Source organism: Mandrillus leucophaeus, unplaced genomic scaffold (genome assembly GCF_000951045.1).
Source record: "Mandrillus leucophaeus isolate KB7577 unplaced genomic scaffold, Mleu.le_1.0 Scaffold77, whole genome shotgun sequence".
Taxonomy (NCBI): Eukaryota; Metazoa; Chordata; class Mammalia; order Primates; family Cercopithecidae; genus Mandrillus; species Mandrillus leucophaeus.
Window position 1 is genome coordinate 1,524,012 of NW_012108363.1, and position 21,926 is coordinate 1,545,937.

Below are 21,926 nucleotides of genomic sequence, written 5' to 3' on the forward strand. Positions count from 1 at the left end.
AAGAAGAAGAAGAAGAAGAAGAAGAAGAAGAAGAAGAAGAAGAAGAAGAAGAAGAAGAAGAAGAAGAAGAAGAAGAAGAAGAAGAAGAAAGGAGGAGGAGGAGGACTATTAGGATGTATAAGAGTCTCCAGACTTTCACAATCCCAGGGAAATGTAACTGAATGCACAGGTTTTGTTGGCAGAAAGGATTTTTCCTCTATATGTGGAACCCTCTTTGGGCAGGTACATGTGTGACAATACGATCAGCTTGTTGCTAAATATTTGGATCTGTTCCCATAGTTAGTCAACACATATGGTCATTCCTTAAACAATACAAATCTGGGTAGTCCAGGAGCCTGTATGATCATCTGGTCTTTTAACAAGGAATCCAGCTGTAGGAACAGCATCTTCTGTGGCCAGCACATTGCTGTCAGTTCAGCCCATTTTACTGAGTGGTCAATACAGCAGGCTGTCAGTCAGTATGGTGATGGCAGCAGCACCTCACTGGATTTTTCTATCTTAAATCCAGACAATTCCATGCCTTATTTCCAAGGCCATTAAAACAGGAGATGCATTATATAGCACCTGCAGAAGCTTTAAATCCCACATGTAAGAATGATTATTTATTTTTACCATTTTAGCGTGTGGTAACGCTTTAACTGCAGGCCATTGGCAGGCTTTAAGAATTTAGGTAGCTTGTAGCAATGTGCTTGAACCCACCAATGTGGGAAGCACTTCCAGGGATCAGAGTGAAAGAGGTCAAACCAACCAGTAGGCATGCTGGTACTGGGGAGAAATAAACTAAACTACTTGCACTGATCACGAGTCTGAATAATTACTAGCAATCACACTCCGGTCGTAGAAGTCAAAAGCTGAATGTAATGGCCATCGGTGACTATGCTGTATTAGAAGCCAAGTTAAAGTTCACTAGGGAGATACTCACAAGACAAATGAAGGTTTGTGTTCACTTACCTCTCCAGTGAACTCACTTCCAAGCTTTTCCTGAATACTCAGTTACACATGTAAAACAGAATTTCATATTTTTAGGTGACCTGTAAAAGGTCAGTTTCTCAAGACAATGAGGATGATATATTTCTGACAAAGAAGTATTTAAATGAATACTTTCTCTTGAAAATCATGTTCAAATGAATGAATGAGTGACCTATATAGGTACAGTTGGAATGGAAATATTTTATATCACAGACATATCAAGAATGTGAGAAATATAACAAACTTGCTAAAAAGCCCATGAATACGAGTAATCATATTTCTTTTTCCTTTATTTTAATTAAAAAAAAGAAAGAGCAATGCCTTCAATGAGGGTGCTTTCTCTCAGTAATGCAATATTGCACTTGTTTAAGTGTTGCTACTAATTAGTACATATCCTAATCTACTTGCCTAAATACTAGTGGAGTACTAGTAGAAAATGGTTACTGTATTTACCTGCCTAAATACTAGTGGAGTGCTAGTAGAAAATGGTTACTGTATTTACCTGCCTAAATACTAGTGGAATACTAGTGGAATACTGTATCTGCCTGCCTAAATACTAGTGGAATACTAGTGGAAAATGGTTACTCTATTAGTCAGGGTTCTCTTAAAGGGACAGAACTAATAAGATATATACATAGATCATATATATATGATATATATATGATATGATATATATGATATGATATATATGATATATATAATATATATATATATAGTAGTCCAGGAGCCTGTACACCCATCTGGTCTTTTAACAATGAATCCAACATTTATATAAATATAGGAACATCACATACATATCATATACATATACATGGGAGTTTATTAAGTATTAATTTACATGATTACAAGGTCCCACAACAGGCTGTCTGCAAACTGAGGAACAAGGAGAGCCAGTCTGAGTCCCAAAACTGAAGAACTTGGAGTCCAATGTTCGAGGGCAGGAAACATCCTGCATGGGAGAAAGATGTAATCTGGGAAGCTAGGCCTGTCTCTCTCCTTTTTCAGGTTTTTCTGCCTGCTTTATATTTCCTGGAAGTTGATTAGATTGTGCATATCAGATTAAGGGCAGATCTGCCTTCTCCAGCCCACTGACCCAAATGTTAATCTCTTTTGGCAACACCCACACAGACACACCCAGGATTAACACTTTGTATCCCTCAACTCGATCAACTTGACACTCAGTATTAACCATCACAGTTATATATGAAAATATTTTTTTCACTTTTTTTAAGCATAGGGCTATTTTGATTTTTTTAGCTAGAATATTTCTGAAGTAGTTGTATAAGGTACACACAATTATTTACTGTATTATATATACATAAATTGATGTTTTATTATTGACTTACGTATTTTTGAATATAGTATAATATGAAATTTAGTTCTCTTGTTGCACATTGGGTCTTCAGATAGGTTCATCCTACATAATTACAATTTGTACCTGTTGACCTACCTCTTCCCATTTTCTCCTCCTCACACTGATAACTACTTCTCTACTCTCTCCATTTCTATGTATTTATCATTTTTTAGATTCCACATATAAATAAAGTCATGCAGTGTTTTTCTTTCTGTGTTTGGTTTATTTCACTTTGCATAATGTCCTCCAGGTTCATCTATATTGTCACAAATGGAAGTATCCTCTTATCTTTTAAGTCTGAATAATATTCCTTTGCACCACAATTTCTTTTTTATTGTATATATCTAGAATGTATGTGACTACATACATGCACATATATACACATATGTGTGTGTATTATATGTAATATATATGTTACATAATGTAATATATAAGTTTCAGGATCCTCAGACTTCCCTGGGAGGGTGGAAGAAATAATCATTCTCTAGTGCTTGATGCTCACCAGTTATTAACTCCATGTATACACAAGGCATGTGAGTTCATATTAAAATCCATTTAGGTGTTGTAACTGGAAAATGGTGATTTTTTTTTTTTCCTAAATAATTGCAATTGTACTTTGGAGCATAGGACATGATTACATACACTGTTCTTAAAATCATCACTGGAAAACTTATTTTCAATCAATTGTGAATCATTTCTGTTTTAATGTTTTATTCCTTCAAATTCAAATTTTTGATCTTATAGTTCCAGTGTTCAAAAAGACAAGGGGATAGGAGAGGAAGGAAAATAAAAGGAGATTGATCAATGATATTCTTTCAAACGAACAGTTCATTTGAATTGCAACGCTGTGCCAACTATGCCCTTAAAATCACATTTCTTTACTCAAGAGTACGCTTCAATTGTGAAAATAGATCATTTTATTTTCCCTTTTGAGGTCAGCTTGTTACAGATGGAACAGCCCGTTGCTGTGTTTATGCTGAAATGGGTTTTTGAGCTGTGCAGGTGCATAGGTAGTAATACACTCCATGATTACATTTAATTTGTATTTCAATTCCAACTCTCCTGAGCCCTGACTCTACTTTCTCATTTTCTTCTTTTGTAACAGTGGCGCATAGGGCGATGACTATAGATTTTCATCTGTAACTCCCAAAACCCTACTCAGGTTGGTACGCTAAAGCAATCTTTTTTTCTACAATGTTTTTCTTTTGGTTTTGTTTCACACATTTTGGTGATTTTTTTTTTTTCCATGCTCATCTTACTTTGTTCCAGAAACAAGGAATTATCTAAAATTGGGGCTGCCATTACACAAGCTTAACAACTAAAATGATTTAATTCACACAAATCAGATTATATCAAATCTTCTTAACTTCCATATCTTCCAATTAATTACTGTGAAATTCCGTGTGCTAAGAAAATTGTTTTGATTTCTCAAAATGGGTGAAAAATACTTCTGCATTTGTCACAGTTGTAGAAGAGGAAAAAGCTGAAATCTGAGCATCGTAAAGGCTATCATCATCAACAAATGTAAAATTTGGAAGATTTTATTAGAGTTACTCTTACATGTCCACCTACCAAGGTTTTCTATCTTCTTGCATTTTAAGCAACATGTGCATGTTTGAAACTATTTATTCTAAATGTTCAATTTAATTCTCACCTAAAGATTCTTCTTCAAATGAAACAATTACATTTTCCCTAAAAATGCAAACATCCTTACTTATAATTAGGCAATACAACTATGAAGATTGAGGGAGCAAAGAAATTTTTATGAATTATGTAAAGAAAATAAGAGCAATTTGAAAAAATTCAGGTGTTATAATGCATAGAATGTCTAAAAGTGCCAAAATTTACTAAGCACCTTCTAAGACATAGTGTTCTGTGTTTATGTCATATCAATAGATATTTGCTGAGTTATTGCTTTGTTCCTGAAAATATGCTAGCTGCTCTAATACATATGGCTTCTCCTTGCCCTTTTCCTTCTACAGGTTAATATCTCTTGAACCAGTTTTCTTCTCTCTGTTCCTCCTACTACTATCTTGTTCAGATCTCCATCCACAATCTCTCTCTTTTATAACTTTAGGCCTTCAGGATGATCCACCTACAATCCATACCTCATTGTGTTTATCTTTAGTGCAGACCTGCTCATGTCATTCTCCTGTATGAATTGCCCAGTGTCACTCTGTTGTCTTCAGTTTCGCATCCACATTTCTCATGATGATGTGGTATGCATGTTTGGACTCTGTTGCTCTTTGTCCTTTGCAGCTCCTTTTGCCTACATAGTGCACCTATGCATATTTGTTTCAGAAGAAACTACCTCTCCCGTTTCATAATGTTCTGTTAGGACTGTCAGCAACAGTGTTGCTCTAGAGAATGAGGACACGAACCAAACAAGATCAATCAATCTTTTCCAAGAATTGAATACATAGTAGAGTGCCAAAAAGGACTAAAGTTGATCAGAACCGAGTCAATGCCACGCCATGACTGTGCCCTAATGAAGATGTCATGAATCTCTGCTACTGAGATCTCTGGGAACTGCTTTGTTTCTACATTTCTTGTGATCTTACTACAGAGCTTCTATTTCAATTATGTGGTTTAGCCAGTGTATTAGTCCGTTCCGATGCTGCTACGAAAGACATACCCAAGACTGGGTAATTTATAAAGAAAGGAAGTTTAATTGACTCACAGTTCCATGTGGCTAGGGAGGCCTCACAATCATGGCAGAGGTTGAAGGGGAAGCAAAAAAAGTCTTACATGGTGGCAGGCAAGAGGACATGTGCAGGGGAACTCCCCTTTATAAAACCATCAGATCACATGAGAGTTATTCATAATCATGAGAACAGCATGGGAAAGACCTGTCCCATGACTCAATTACCTCACACTGGGTCCCTCCCACAACACATGAGAATTATGGGAGCTACAATTCAAGATTAGATATAGATGGAGACACTGCCAAACCATATCAATCCACCTCTGGACCTTCTCAAATCTCATGTTCTCACATTTAAAAACCAATTATGTCTTCCCAACAGTCCCCCAAAGTCTTGACTCATTTCAACATTAACTCGAGTCCACAATCCAAAGTCTCATCTGATACAAGGCAAGTCCCTTCCGCCTATAAGCCTATAAAATCAGAAGGAAGTCAGTTACTTCATAGATACAATCAGTGTACGGACATTGGGTAAATATACCCATTCCAAATGGGAGAAATTGGTCAAAACAAAGGGGTACAGGCCCCATGCAAGTCCGAAATCCAGCAGGGCAGTCAAATCTTAGAGCTCCAAAATGATCTCATTTGACTCCATGTCTCACATCCAAGTCACGCTGATGCAAGAGGTGGGTTCCCATAGTCTTGGGTGGCTCCACCCATGTGGCTTTGCAGGATACAGCCTCCCTTCTGGCTCCTTTCACAGGCTGGTATTGAGTGTCTGCGGCTTTTCCAGGTTCATGGTGCAAGCTATCAGTCGATCAACCATTCTAGGGTCTGGAGGATGGTGGCCCTCTCTCACAGCTCCACTAGGAGGTGCCCCAGTAGGGACTCTGTGTGAGGACTGCAACTTGACATTTCCCTTCCTCACTGCCATAGCAGAGGTTTGCCATGAGGAGTGCCTCCCTGCAGCAAACTTCTACCTGGACATCCAAGCATTTCCGTATCTCCTCTGAAATCCAGGTGAAGGTTCCTAGAATTCAATTCTTGACTTCCATGCACCTGCAGGCTCAACACCATGAAGAAGCTGCCAAGGATTGGGGTTTGCACCCTCTGGAACCATGGCCTGAGTTGTATCTTGGCCCCTTTAAGCCCCTGCTAGAGTAGCTGCGATGCAGAGCACCAAGTCACTAGACTGCACATAGCAAGGGGGGCCTGGGCCCAGCCCATAGTCAAACCACATCAGTCAGTTTAAATTATTTTATTTCTAAAAAGTTATCCATAGTTGAATTTGTTTGTTTCCAACAACATTTATTAATAGATCCCTTTATTGTTCTTCACCTTTATCTCTTACCATTTTTCACCTTGTACCTGAGACTTACTGAATTCTCCCTCCTTCACTAATTTATCATCCTTTAATTTGGCTCTAGACATTTGTTCCTCATGTCCCCTTATCATGGAACCATATTGCTTTTATCTGTATTTCTCTAATTACTAAACATCCTCTAGAACTCAACTTCATGTTTTTCAGGAAGACTTCCTTTATGCCTCATACACTCCTACTCTGTGTTTCTATAACCTGCTAATATCATTTTACAGTTTTTGCCTATGTATTGTGAAAAAGGAACTTCAACTGTAGAATCTGTGTCTGTCATCGTCATATTTTATTTATAGTGCCTAGATCACTGCCTCATCTATAAAAACAAATTAGCTAATATTTGTTGAATAACGAATGAATAAATGTAAGAAAAACTCATTTAACTCTATACATTATATAATCATGCTCCAAATTGAATATAATCAAGGTGCAGGAAGCCCGTCCTCTGGTTACTAAACAAAATGAGAGGTATTAATGTTAGGCTAGATAACTGGAAAGGCCGTAGGAATTACATGGTGCTTGATTTCATTGATGGCAGGCAGAATTCAAGGAGTTGTAAAAAAAATAATGAGAGCATTTTGACCTCAGCATAGCAAACTTTGTATTCAAAATGGTTCTTGTGTAATCTAGAGTTTTTTCTTTTTTTTTTCCTTGCTAGGTTTTCATCACTATGCAGATGTCTTGACAAATAAGTTTCACTTCATCTGTCATTTCTGACTTCACTGGGATAATCAGGCCTCATCCAGTCTTGGCATGAATGAGTGTGGTGATTGATTTGTAATGCCTGCCTGGGAAAAGAAGTCAGAAGTGCGAATAAGAACGGTAGGAATTTTTCATTCTACGATGGGATAATGCATTAACTTCTAGTAGCTTTTTGAATTAAATTGTTTCAGAAATTTCCCAAGAAGGTGTAGAAAAGGCCAGCTTGACTGATACATCTATAGAAAGCTAATATAAAATTATAGAAACTTAAAATTTTTAGCATGCCTCAAACATATCTATTCACTTTACAGATGTGGAAGTCAAGGGCTGGAGAGGGTAAAAGAGCTTGTCCAAGATCACCACTAATCAATCAACACTAAAATTTACATTTTTTTCTGATTTTCTAGATAAGAGCTTTCAGCTTACATAATGCAATTCAAATTTTCCTTTTAAATCAAACACTGAATTAATAAATTACTGATTATTTATGATGACTTGCCTAATTTACTTAATTCTTCTCTTTTTAAATTTGTAAAGTATGGTTGATAATTAGATAACATAGTAACTACATACCTGACACACAGTGAGAAACTAATAAGTGTTACCTCATATTTCCTTTGTGATATCTTAGTTCAAGCATAACGTTTAAGCCACTCAACTTTCAAATTACTTAAAAGAATTTTGTGTCAGTTTTGAAGCTTTGGTAAAACCAGCTATGTTTATAGGAGTAGGGCCACATGTTATAAAGGGCCACCCCTTTCATTGTGACTTCTCTAACAAAGCCTTTTCCATTAATAAAATAATCAGTGGTAAGTGGGGCTAGCAAATATAGAATCTGTGTTATAGGCCAGGCACTGAGCTAATTGCTTTGTTAACATTACCTTGTTCAATCACCATTGTAATTCCATGAGGAAAATGTCCCCATTTCACAAATAAGGAAGATGAGATTTGCACCAGTTAACTTACCTGAAACTATGAAGGTAACAACCGTGTTTAAAATGCAAAGTCTCCCTTTCTCCAAAGCCAACGCTTTTAATCATCATAACAGACTCTATGAAGTCACTTGCCTTCCTTCTTTTTTTCTTGTGATTTTCACGCAGAAAGTAACAACCTCCACCGTCACTACTTAAACCAGTCTTGAACGAATGTCAGGTCCTTGGGAAACTCTCCAACCTTATCTCCTGTCCTGGCCAGATGTACTCCAGGTGAACCATTTGGCTAAGTCAATTTGAACTATTTGGGAGACCTTGGTACCTATGATTCCTTCTTCTTGGAAGATCCTTTCTGTTTTGTCAGCTCCTACTTCCGTGTTGTGGAAAACCCATCTAACCTCCTAGTCCTGAATCAGGTATTGCTCCTCAGCACTGCAAACCCTTTGGCCTCAGGTGTTACTCACTCCACTGCATCAGGGTGAGGCCTTTTGTATTTACCTTCAATACATTACATATGATGTGGTATTAAAACTATTGGTTAACTTCTCTCTTTCTTCACAGATGATGAGATGATGAGTCCAGGAACTCAATATTACTCATACTTCTAGTACTCGTGTCAAACACAGCAAATATAACCAAATGGATGATTCAGAAACATCAAATGATTGCGTAATTAATGATATAATTATTGAATAATTCTATGTGCAAGATATTTAATTTAATTTTTCCATGAATTACCTCATTCAATTTACCCAATCTGTCTAGAAACTAAATAATAAATTCCTATTCTAAAAAGTAGGAAAATAAGGCATAGACATGATATAGGATTTAACCTTGTTCACACAAATAGCTAATGTCAGTGGACGTTTCAAATTTGTTTCTTTAAAGTACAATTCATACTCCTAAGCACTGCACTTTAGTAGATCTTTTTGTGAATGGGAATAATGCATATATTAAGACATGTGATTTTAGAACATGGTCTTAGTTTCCACAACTGCTCTCCTATTGGAAAAAAATGGCTTAAATAGACCATTTCCTCATTGTTCTCACAATGTGTCCCAGTAGATTCTAAATTGGCACCTTTGTCTTTTTGTTCTCCATCCCAGGATACTCACTACTTCTGGACTGCTTATTCAAGCTTTACCTGTCCATTTGGGGTAGATGGAGGAGCATTTTTTCTTGATTTTCAAGCTCATGAGGGTGCATTCGCCTCTGAACTGACCAGTGCATTCTGTCCCTTCTATTCACTCCCTTTCTTATGGTTTTAGTAAAATTTTGTTGCTATTAAGAGTATAGTCCTTGTTGATCAGAGCTTGGTTTGAAAGTGACTCAACGCCATATTAACATTGCCTCTAATGTGATGTTCATTTTATGTTTGATACATATCTCTCTGGTGAACCACTTGACCAGAGAGAGTCTTGAGAGCCAGTGACAGGTGTGGTAAGGGGCAGATAGGACATAAGACTGTGGGTACCAGGCTAGGCAAATGAAAGCCTGGTTGCCAGTGAAGAGAGTAAGGGGGATAAGGAAAGATAAACCTTCAATTTAATGGAGGTATTAAGAATTAAAAATAAACCTAAAATGGGAATTCTAGAGTTTGCAAAAGACATTGGGGTGACTGAAGTGTACCCCTAAGGCAGGCATTCGGAGGGAGCCGAGTATTAGTCCAGAGACTTGACCTAGTTCATGCAGGGAACAATCATCTGAAGTACAATAAGAGGTTAAAATCATACGTTCTATTTGAAGTGCCTTTAGAAATCTTTAGCCCTGTGGCTATTTCTGCCCTTTTCTGTGTCTAATAAACAGGTTCTTCTTGTGTTGTTGTTGTTGTTTTGTTTTGCTTTTTCTTAGGTTTGTAATTACTTTGTATTCTTATAGATGAACAGAGGATAATTGACTCCTCCTTAAAAACAGGTCTCCTTTGCCCCAAAATATTTTATATTGAGTGAAGAAGAGCAAAATGGAACAGTTGGGAAGGGAATATTCGCTTATTTTTTCTGCATTATTCTAAGGTGCCCAAACTTCATGCCACCTGGATCATTTAGCAGTCCTGATTAAAGAGCACAGGGCCTGGCAGTCTGTAGAAGTTTGCTCCCTGGTGTTGCCTGGACTGCCTTGGGCTGCTAGCAGCCTTATGGTCTCCAGACAATCTGTCATTTCTGCTGTGTCCCAATAGCCTTTGGCAACAGCAAAAGCAAACAGGTACCAAAAGGCTGAGGGATTCCAAGATAGAGAAATTGTCCCTTATTTTAAAAAATTATGTCATCCGTACCATACGAAGTTATTGAGAAGTTTCATTTAAAATCAAGATCACCTATGGGCTTGTAATTTTTCTGCACCAAAGGACGTGGTTGCTGTTTTTGTTATGCTTTTTACTCTGTCTTCACCAGGTTCTGAGTGTAGAAGGGAACATTTAAATATTTGAGGAGATAACTACATAAGTATGTGTGAGTGATGTTTCTTTTCCTCTCTCTCTCCTGCTGTAAGTACTGAGAGAGAGAGACAAATACACACACACACACATACATACAAACATACATACATATATACATGTGTAGTTATTTCCTCAAGTATAAGAAAGATAAAGAGTCAAATATCCAGATATATGAAGAAGGCACTGCATAAGAAATCCTAAGTGTTTAGTTTCTACTGAGATCTGTCCAACGTTATAGACTCAGGGGCTCCAAATGCCGGCAAGGTTCAGAATGATTGTATCAATGAATGAAGCCAGACCTGGGTGCTGGGTGTTGGGGCCCAACAAGGGTGTTGGGGCTCATCAGGGGTGTTGGGAAAGAACCGTAAAGAGCAGAGACATTCATGCCCAATCTGGAAGGGGAAGTAGCCCCTATTTTATTGCAGAATGTCGGTCTAATGTTGCCAGCTTTTCTTTTGATTCCAAGGAAGCCCACAAACCAGAGTGCATACAATTTCTCCTGAGTTAGAAATAGTGATTCTGTTTTGTTTTTAACAAAAACACACCAGAAAGCTGAAGCTTGCCAATGGTTCTTAATAGAGCCTGTGCCTTTACGGTCAAATTGTTCAAGTGACTCTAACTCTTTTCCATTTCTTTTCTACAGTATGTATCTCTAAAATTTTAAACAGTAATTATTTTTAATGTGCCTCAGTTATTACTTTAGTATAGAGATAGATTAAAGCAAGCATAACATTAAAAGATATGAGTGTTTATACATTTTCCCTCAATTCAAGGGTCAATACATTTAGAAAATATATTTTGGAGTGATAATTACTCTCTGTGATGGAAGAATATTTTTTATTCATTGTCTCTTTAAAGTGTGTATAATAGAGTGTTTACGTATTCATCAACTGTGAATCTGGGTTTTCTCTCTTATAATGCCAAAACCTATTTACTGAGGTTTGACTATCTTCTTCATCTGTTATAAACAAAATTTTCCCTTTTTGGGGGGTTCAGCTAAAGCTTCTTGGTAAAAAAATTGGTATGCCAACTCTCTGACATTCCCCTTACAAAGTTCATTTCATTTTTATGCAATCTCTGTTTTAGGTATTGGAATTTATAGTTTTCAGCCTATCTTGGGGAGTGGGAGAATACTGATACTATTTGTTTAAACTTTAAAAAAACATACGGTTGTCTAATTTTCCAAGCCCAGCATCAGCTTTATCTATTTCTCATTCAATTGGCCCTTTCTAATATTTGGGTTGCAGTTTTTCTTTATATATCCATTACAAGTTTACAGCAAATTCCAAATTTTTACTTGCAATTTTCCACATTTTTTCCATTTCCCCCCAGGCATTAGTCAATCAATAGGAAATGATTAAAACTCACATGTGAATACATACCCAAAGAGAAGATATACTGTTTTGGTTCCCAAAAATGAAATTTCACTTGGTTGACTCACTAGGCTCATTGTTGGGTTTTCCAACTTCTCCTACCCTTTAGAGAAATAGGTTTTACTTTCCTTCTTCTAAAAACCACCTGGGATGTACAAATATTTTTGTTCCTACAAAGCAATTCTTATGTATTTTAAAATCAACTCTAGCTTTTTTTTTTTTTTTTTCTGGCTCTCTTTTGAAACAGTTATGCTGTTACAGTTATTGGCAGAGTTGAAAGAACATGAATTTTTAATTCATGTTTAAACAGCAGCAGAGCATCCTAGTCACTAGCATAAGGGCTTCTAATAAAACTTAGCGTTAAATTCAATCTTTCAGCTGTGGTCTAAAACACCCCCCAGCATATAGCCCCTGCGTATATATCCAGCATCTCCTGCAATTCTCTATCTCAGTCGCAACACTTCAGCTATGTGTACTTCATTTCCCTTCTAGAATTTTAACAAATGTATCCCAGCCACAGGTCCTTTGCTCTTACTTTTCTCTCCGGCTCATGTATATTATCAGTTGCTGGCTTTCATATCTCAGAACTTATGTTGATTTCCCACCGAAATCATCCTTGACCATCATAGGTGCTATTTATACATAGGTTTATCTTATTCGTTGTACTTATCTTAATGATTTAATTACATTTCTATCATTTGTCTAAACCACCGGAATGTAACGTCTATGAGATCAGGAACCTGTATTGTCTTGTTCACTTTGACATTTCCAGTGCTTAAGACAGTGTCTGACAGTTAGAGAAAAATGTTCTCTTTGTCTCTCTCTCTCATATAAGATACATGAAAACTGATAAAATAATTCTGCCTTTTTCTTTTTTCAAAAAATTCCTAACAAACCTAAATAATTCTAAACTCATAAAGTTGTAAGAGTTAGTGAGGTCATGCACATGAAGTACTTACCCGAGTGTCTGGCAGTGCATTAGGTAAATAAGTAATAGCTGCTGGAGTTATTTTCACCCTGCTGCCAAAGACATGAATGAAAGACCTCCAGAAAATTTCTGGTCAATGTCTTTAAAACCTATATAAAACCTATAGGAACATGTAGCAAATTCTAAGGAAGAAAACAGAGTTTCTCATTCTTAGACTTTGGAGACAGTATTCAGCATTTTTGTTTTTCATCTTTTTTTGTTTTTCAGTCTTTTTAGAACTTTATTTTACATGCAGTGATGTACATGTGCTTGTTTGTTACATGGGCATTACATGCATAATTGTGGGAGTTGGGCTTCTAGTGTATCCATCACTCAAATACTAGATATTGTACCCAATGGGTAATTTTTAAACTCTTACCCCCTTTTCCATCTTTCCCCCTCTGGAGTCCCCATAGTCTATTTTTGTACTGGGCGTGTCTCTAATACAACATATAATCTAAGTAACTGGTATTTGTTACCTTATACCACTAGTTCTCAAATATTTTATTTTCAAGGCCCTTTTGCAGTATAATAAATTATTGAGGACCCCAAAGACTTTTGTATATTTTTTGTACCTGTCAGTATTTGCTGTTTTAAAAATTGAAAGATAATTTTGGGAGGCTGAGCTGGGTGATCACCTGAGGTCAAGAGTTCAAGATCAGCTTGGCCAACATGGTGAAACCCCATCTCTACTAAAAATACAAAAAGTAGTCAGGCGTGCTGGCACGCGCGTGTAATCCCAGCTACTTGGGAGACTGAGGCAGGAGAATCACTTGAACTCAGGCAGCAGAGGTTGCAGTAAGCCAAGATATCACAACACTGCACTCCATCCAGCCTAGGCAACAGAGTGAGACTCTGTCACTCACACACACACATACACACACACACACACACACACTTAAAAGGTAAACATGCATTTTATTTAAACATAAACTGATTAAATACAAAAATAAATAATATTTTAATGAAAATTATTTTTACAAAAAAAGTAAGAAGAGCGATATTGATTTATATTTTTGCAAATTTCCTTAATGTCCAGCTTAATAGAAGAAAGCTAGATTCTTATATCTAATTCTTGTTCATTCTGCTGTAATACATTGTTTTGGTTTGAGTATATGAGTAAAAGCTGGTCTCAAATAAATATGTACCTGAAAGTAGAGAAATAGTTAAATATTATTTTAAGATAATCATGAATATTATCTGATATTACATAAAAATTTGACAAATGATTGTTTCTTAAAGGATAGTGTTGATATAGAAGCTGAAATTCTATTTATAAAATTTTCTTACTGTGTTACAATAAAATCCAATAGTCCATCTGAGACATGAATGGATATTTTACCCAAACACATTTAAAAAATTATTCACTAGTCATTTAGAAAATGTTGTTTCAGTCACTGAGTTATATAAATCTTTACTTGAAAGCTCAAATCCTATTACTGGCAAAAAATACTATTCATTGTTTTTTCAAAGTGACCAGATGACTTCATTCATTTGGAGAAAATGTCTGGCCAATACCCAAATTTGATAGTGCCAGTGGTTTTTTAAGTAAAGATAGTATTCCGTGAAACAAGCCTCCAGATAAGAATTCATACAATTATTTAACAACTTCTCCTTAAAATAACACAGTCATTCAGCTTTCAGCAAAAGTGTTTTATCAATACTTTCCATTTCATCACACAGAACACCAAGGAGTTGTGGACTAAATGGTTGAGATTCAATAAAATCAATAGTTTTACCTCTTTATCGCCTATACTGTTAAGTACAACTGACTTTTGTTTTTGTTTTTGTTTTTGTTTTCCTGTGATGGCTGGGTGGTAAATAACATAATGATTACTATAATTTTGGGTTTGAGTGTCTTGGTTTATTTTAACTTTCAAGATGTTTTACCCACAATGCTATTGTCCCATCCATGCAAATGTCAGTTGAGTGAAACAAAACAAAAGGTCTTAGTATCCTTAGAAAAAAATAGACTTGACCATATGGATCCCCTATAAAGATCACAAGGATACAAGAGGTCTGTGTAGCACATTACATTATTGCCAAGCATTTGAACACTTATCCAGACAGATAGCTTAATCCTCAGTTCATTTTTACTCATTCAAACAAAGCTCGATTTCCCATTGGAATACATAAAATTATAATACGAAAGAAGCAAGAATAATCATATCTGAATTCGGCTTACCTTTCAAATAAAATGTCACTTTATTAATTCAACTGGGCCGTATTGAAGAAAGTTAACAAGTAGTTCTTCAACACTATCTACCATATTAACTACCTAAAATTTTGAGGTAATAAAGTATCTTGATTCTGGAATGCTGGATGTGAATGTTTAGTATTTTATGGCTAAACCTACATTTATGGCTATACTGAGGCGTTCATGCCACCCATCTCTGCAAAAGGGAACATCATCTTCTACATAATTCACATGAGAAACAGTGTTCTTGAAACAATTTTTAATCACGTTATGAAACCATAAAAATTTCTTGTCTCAGTTTCTCAACTTACAATCAAACTAGTGAAACAAGACCCTGCAGGTAAAGGTAAATGTGAGTGAAGATTGAGTCACTGAATTCGTACAAGTTAAAAAAGAAATCTAGGTCACTTGCTCATTGCAAAAATGAATGTAAATTTCAAATATAAATTCTACAGTATGTCAAAATAAATATCCACCTATATATATAAACATCATTTAAAAATGTTTGGGGTGTATAATAATTGGAGAAAACAGTTTGCCAATACAAAAAAAACCAGAGTTCCTGAATCGTGAGAATCTGAACTATTTAGACAATAAACTGTCGCCTGAATATTGCTATGCAAATAGCAATACTAGGTGGCATTCTCTGTATTGTCTGATTGGAGTGGAAAAACCTGCTTCTTTATGATTTTTTTTCAGGAGTCATTTACACTTAATACTTATTATCTCTGTATTTTCAGCTGTAAACACATCCTGCCCTGATCAAACAAAAGCAAATAATCTTCAATGAATAACTCTAACTTAATGTAAAATCATGAGGGAGACTCTTGAGTCTAGAGAATGAGAGACACCTGGAATAGGTTAGGCAGTAGAAAAGGGTGTTAAAAGCATTCATCTGTTAGGTAAGGTTGCCTTTTTGCTTGATTGCCCCAGTAATCTGCTTCTGGACATCTTTTATCAAGCTTTTGGCTTTACCAAAAATCTTTTACATCAAAATGGCTTAAATAATAAGGGCATATGTTATCTTACCCAACAAGAAACCCAGGAGTAGAAGAGATATGCAGTTGGTTAATTCAGCAGATCATCTATGTTATTAAGGTCTTAAGGTTCTTCCCATCACCCCTTTCTACATCTGCATTGTCAGTTTTCTCCGGAGGTGAGTTTCTTATCAGGGACCCAAGATAGCTGCTGCAATTCTAGGAAACACAGTCTTACACAACCATATCCAAGGAGAAAAAAACCTGCTTTTTCCTCTGTGCCTCTTCAAGGAAATAAGAAATCTTTTCCATAGCCCAAAAGGAAACTTCACCTTCACCTCATCTTCTAAATTATGTCACAAGCTCATGACTAACGACTCACTGGCAAAGATAACGGGAGAAGAAAATAAAGTAGGTATTAGTTACATGAGACTTAACTGTTTGCACAGTCTATTTCAAATTATTACCGGAAACCATCCCTTTACCCAAAAGAAAAAAAAAAGGCATTTATTCTGTTCTAGCTTTGTTAAAGTATAACTGATATACAAAAATTGTATACATTTGGCTGGGCGTGGTGGCTCAGGCCTGTAATCCTAGCACTTTAGGAGATCAAGGAAGGCAGATCACTTGAGGTCAGGAGTTCGAGACCAGCCTGGCCAACGTGGCGAAACCTTGTCTCTACTAAAAATACAAAACTTAGCCAGACATTGTGGCATGTGCCTGTAATCCCAGCTACTTGGGAGATGGGGGCAGGGTAATCCCTTGAACCTGGGAGGCGGAGGTTGCAGTGAGCCAAGATCACATCAGTGCACTCCAGCCTGTGGGACAAGAGCCAAATTCCATCTCAAAATAAATAAACAAACAAATAAATAAATAAAACTGTACACATTTAACATACACATCTTGATGAATTAGGTCATATGCATATACCAGTGATACCATCACCACAACCAAGATACTAAATATATTCATCAGCTCCAAAATATTTCCATGCATTGTTTTTGTAAGAACACTTTACATGAGATCTATCCTTTTAAGACATATTACAGAGTACAATATTGTGTTGTTATCTACAGGTACTATGTTGTACAGCAGGTCTCTAGAACGAATGAATCTTGCAAAACAGAGACTTTATACCCATTGAGGAGCAATTCTTCATTTCCATCAACCCTCACACCAAGTCTCGGGCAACCATCATTCTATCCTCTGCTTCTGTGAGTTTGACTGTTTTCAACACCACACATAAGTAGAATAAGGAAGAGCAATTTATTTCTTTTAATTTAGTCTGTCCATCCTACCACCTGCTCTAGTAAACTCACCTTACATGAGGAAAATAGCCTAATCGTGTCTATGGATGAGTGTAATATTTATAATCTAACAAGTGTAGTTTAAGTATAGTTTGGTTAAATGTTAAGGTTATTGTTAGAATAGCAACTTTTACTTTTGCCAGAGTGCATAAAAGAATTATAAGCCTCTGTACGACTTGACAAGCTGTTCAGTTTAAATAAATAATCTCATAATAGCCTGGTGCGCATTGGAGGACTAGGGCTTTTGAGTCGAAACCCTTCTAAAAGCTTTCAATGAATAGAGGTAGGAATCTACTAATATCTTAATGCCACCTGTTAGAATATATTACTTATTCAGACAACATATTTTTTAAGCCAACAAAAAAATTTGTGATCATTAAATCTAAGTTGGGTTACTCTTTGTGTGGGAAGTATAATTATATGAAATTTATTGATGTTCATACAATAGAATGACCATCTCAAGCTGCTTCTTCTCACTAATCCAGCGCCTACAAAAAATCCTTCGCTTGTCTTGGTAACATTGATAGTAATGCATTCTTTAGATATCAACATGTGAAGCAGGAATCTTGGAAATAGCATTGGCTAGAGAATTGAGATCACACTTCGGACATCACCTTTGCCGTGGACTGTGCAAATTGGGTAATTCACTTCTCTGTGATGTAGTGACCTCATCTATGATGTGAAGTTACTTGCCTGGGTATACTTCTCAAGTTCCATAACCTGAATTTTCATTCAGAAAATAAGTGATTCTAATTCCTAGTATTTAAATGTTTACAAATGATCCATTTGGGTTCATTTTAAACCTTCATCTTTTTTCCTTTCAAGTAAACAGTACTTTTGTATTTTGGTATTTTTATATAACACCATTCATGACCTAGTATTTTAGCAAATGCAGGCTTTTTGGATGATGATTACATTATGAAGTTGAGTAGGATGATGATGGTGCTAGTTTGGTCCAAAGATTATATTTTATCCCAGTGAGATGCAGTTTTATAAAGAAAATAGTGCTTTTATTTCTGCTGCACCCTTGTTAAATGTTTAAACTTCTAATAAATAATACTTCCTTATGTTTTCAAACTTGTGAGAATTAATTATTTTGTTCCAAATGTGGAAGAACTGTTGAATACCATTAAATAGATTGCTAAACCATTATATAGTACAGTGGGAAAATCTTAGAAATATACCATGTTTTATAGTCACAGACTTTAGTATTTCAAGACTCAGAGTCTCTTATTTAATAAATAAGATAATTAGTAAATTTCTTAAATTCAAAGTTGTTTTTTATTTATTTATTTATTTATTTATTTATTTATTTATTTATTTATTTTGAGACGGAGTCTCACTCTGTTGCCCAGGCTGGAGTGCAGTGGCATGATCTTGGCTCACTGCAACATTCTCCACCCAGGTTCAAGCGATTCTTATGCCTCCCTCCCAAGTAGCTGGGATTACAGGTGCCTGCCACCACACCTGGCTAATTTTTGAATTTTAGTAGAGGCGGGATTTCACCATGTTGGCAAGGCTGGTCTTGAACTCCTGACCTCAAGTGATCCGCCCACCTCCGCCTCCCAAAATGCTGGGATTACAGGCATGAGCCACAACGCCAGACCCAAAGTTTTAAATCTTAATTGCTTATTGTAGGAAACTTCCTTGATACAGACATTTAGCATAAATATCTGTTGCTATTTAGGTCACTGCCACATTAGAGGAAGCTTAATGACAGATCTATTTCAAAAATTGTTGCTTAGAACACCTTTTCTTCTAGGGCTAGGAAAATCCATATATGTTCCTATATTTGTTTTTAGGGCTGTCGTATCAAATTATCACAACTTCCTGGCTTAAAACAACAGAAATTTATTTTCTCAATTTTCTGGGGGCCAGTGGTCAAAAGGTAAGGTGTTGGTCAAAAGTTAAGCCTCCCTCAGTTAAGCCTCCCTCTGAAGTCTCCATGGGAAGGGCCTTGCTTGTTTCTTCCATCTTCTAGTGGCATCAGGAATCTCCTATGGCTGTATCACTCCACTCTTCAGGGCCTTCTCCTCTGTGTGTGATGTCTCCGGTCTGTTGTTATCTTTCTCTTCCTTCTGATAATGACTTTTAAGGGTTTGCCATTTAATTTAGGGCCAGATAATTCAGGATGATCTCATCTCAAAATCCTCAACTTCATTACATCTGCAAACATCCCTTTTCCAAATAAGGTCACATTGCAGGTTACGAGATTAGAACATGGACATATATTTTGAGGGGCTACCATTCAACCCACTATAGTTCTGCTCATATGTGTCCCAAAGAACCTTCTTTGGCCTATTATGCTACCTGTGTTTTCTTAAGGGGAGAGGTATTCTGAGAGACAGAGCCCAAATTATAATCATATTTGTATTCCTAGTGTCTAAAACATTTCCTGACACATAAGCAATTCATGACATGTATCTATTCAATGAATTAATTTATTACAGTACCTATAGCCTGAAAGTTACATCTTGGGTTAAATCTCTCTCTCTCTTCCCCCCCACCCCACCCCGTTCCTCTCTCTGTCTATAAAGTGTAATAATTAAGACAGCACAGTGAAAAGTTTAATGTAAAGGAGCCAATTCACACTTTTATTTCTTGTTAGAATTTGAGAAATGTGTATTAGTATATTATAATCCTGAATCTGTCTTTAGCTGGGGGCTTATCTATTGTGGCTTCTTATTTTGTTTATAAAATAAAAGAATTAATCTAGATAACCTTTTCAATCCATTTAAGCTCATAAAAAATGACCTAGTTTCAATTCTGTTTCTAAGCCTGGTTTGACACTTTATATCTACATAACAATGGGCAAGTTTTATAACATTTTTAAGCCTCAGTTTTCTCATCCATAAAATGCAGCTTGTCATCCCTACTTTATAGGAATATAAGAATTAAATAATATATATATATAATATGTAGCGTAATTCCTGACACTAAGAAAGCAACACATTATTGTGAGCTTTTAATAGTGATTGTTATCCCTGTCATACAATAGTTTATTTTCTGATAGCAAGTTATATTTAGGATACATGGAGTTCAGAGATATAATTGTACATCAATATTTAACTTCTTTCTGGTCATTAGCTAAAATTTGTTAAGGAAATAAAGACCCCTTTTTTGGACCACATATCAAAACTTTATTTAAATTAATTTTGAAATATTTAATTGAAAAAATAGAGATTGTATAGATTTAAGGTAGGCAATGTGATGATTTGATATACTTTGTGTAATGACGCATATCAAATTAATTACCTATGCTGTTCATTAGATCCGCTGAACGTGTTCATCTTATACTTAAAGATTGTTCCCTTTGACCAACATCTCCCCATGTTCCTCACCCCCCAATCTTACCTTTATATAGTGCCTTCCTCAAGAAAATAGCTTTTGAATCAAAGTACATTCTTGATTCTTTAATGAGTATTACCTAAGATTTGATAAAAGAAAAACTTCATCCGAACTAAATTTAAAGGAGTTTAATTGAGAAATGAATGATCTGTGAATCGGGCAGCCCCCAGAATCACAGCAGATTCACAGAGACTCCAGCACAGTCACATGGTGGAAGATTTATAGACAAAGGGAAATGAAGTACAGAAATCAGCAGTGAGGTACAGAAACAGGTGGACTGGTTACAGGTTGACATTTGCCTTATTTGAACACAGTTTGAACACCTAACAGTCTATGAATGGTTGAACTATGGCCATTGGGATTGCCCAAAACTCAGGTATTGTTACAGATACCTATTCCTAAATTAGGTTTTCAATCTTGTCTATTAAGCTAGGTTACAGTTCATCCACAAGGACTCAAATATGGAAGAACGGAGTCCTTCTCATGCCATATTTAGCTTTCTTTAACAGTTTGAATTGGAAAACAGTTCTGGTATATTATGTTTTATTATTTCTATTTTTGCAGGGGCCATAAAGGGAATTGATGAGGACAACTGACCTCCCAATATGTGGATTCAGTTTCCGTATGTCAATTTACCAACTCTCACTGGTAGTCTGAAGAGATATGGCTACTGGAGAACAGAAAATCACCATTATTCATAAAAAGCAATTTTAAGTGTTTACCTTTTTGTATTTGAATAGCTTTGTTAAAGAGACGTACTCAAGAATACTATGAAGAGACTCTTATTATACTCCTTACCTGGAGATAATTGTGATGCCAGAAATTCAAATTTATATTCAACAATATGGTTTTTCAACTTTGAATATTATAAACATCTAGGCAGTATTTATTGTTTGCACATTTGCCATCCGCTAAAATGAGATTATTCTAAGCATAAATTATACTCTTCATCATTCAAGATTATAAACATTTATAATAATCATACTATTCACGGACATTTCCCTGCTCTCAAATCACTAGAGCTAATAGACAAAGTAGATAACAGCTACAAACAGTGGGAGCAAATGTTTCTGGCTGACCTACAAATAGCTATGCAGTAATGTAGAGAGGAAAATATAGTCTCACTTATAGTGTCTGAAATTGAGTTTCCTCTTGAAAGGACAAAGTAATTTTCAAAAGTATTTGAATATTATTCTGTGTAAAAAAGTCTGTGTTTTAACCGGCTTATTGAATTGTATTTCTTTATGTGTTTGTATTCACTTTTCCATTTGTGGGTGGAATTTATTATAATTGCCAATTATATACTGAATGAAACAAAAATCTCATAGATTTATTTTAATAAAACTT

The 21,926-nt window shown here is 35.9% G+C and overlaps 1 long non-coding RNA gene across 1 annotated transcript in view; it reads left to right on the top strand.

Annotated features, from left to right (window-relative positions):
* Positions 1-21,722, top strand: part of LOC105529501 — a 93,190-nt gene extending 71,468 nt beyond the window's left edge. Inside the window, exons 2-3 of the long non-coding RNA XR_001004520.1 lie at positions 8,145-8,392; positions 21,144-21,722. This is a non-coding gene — a long non-coding RNA (uncharacterized LOC105529501). The remainder of the gene's footprint in view (positions 1-8,144; positions 8,393-21,143) is intronic.
* The last annotated feature ends 204 nt before the right edge of the window (positions 21,723-21,926 follow it).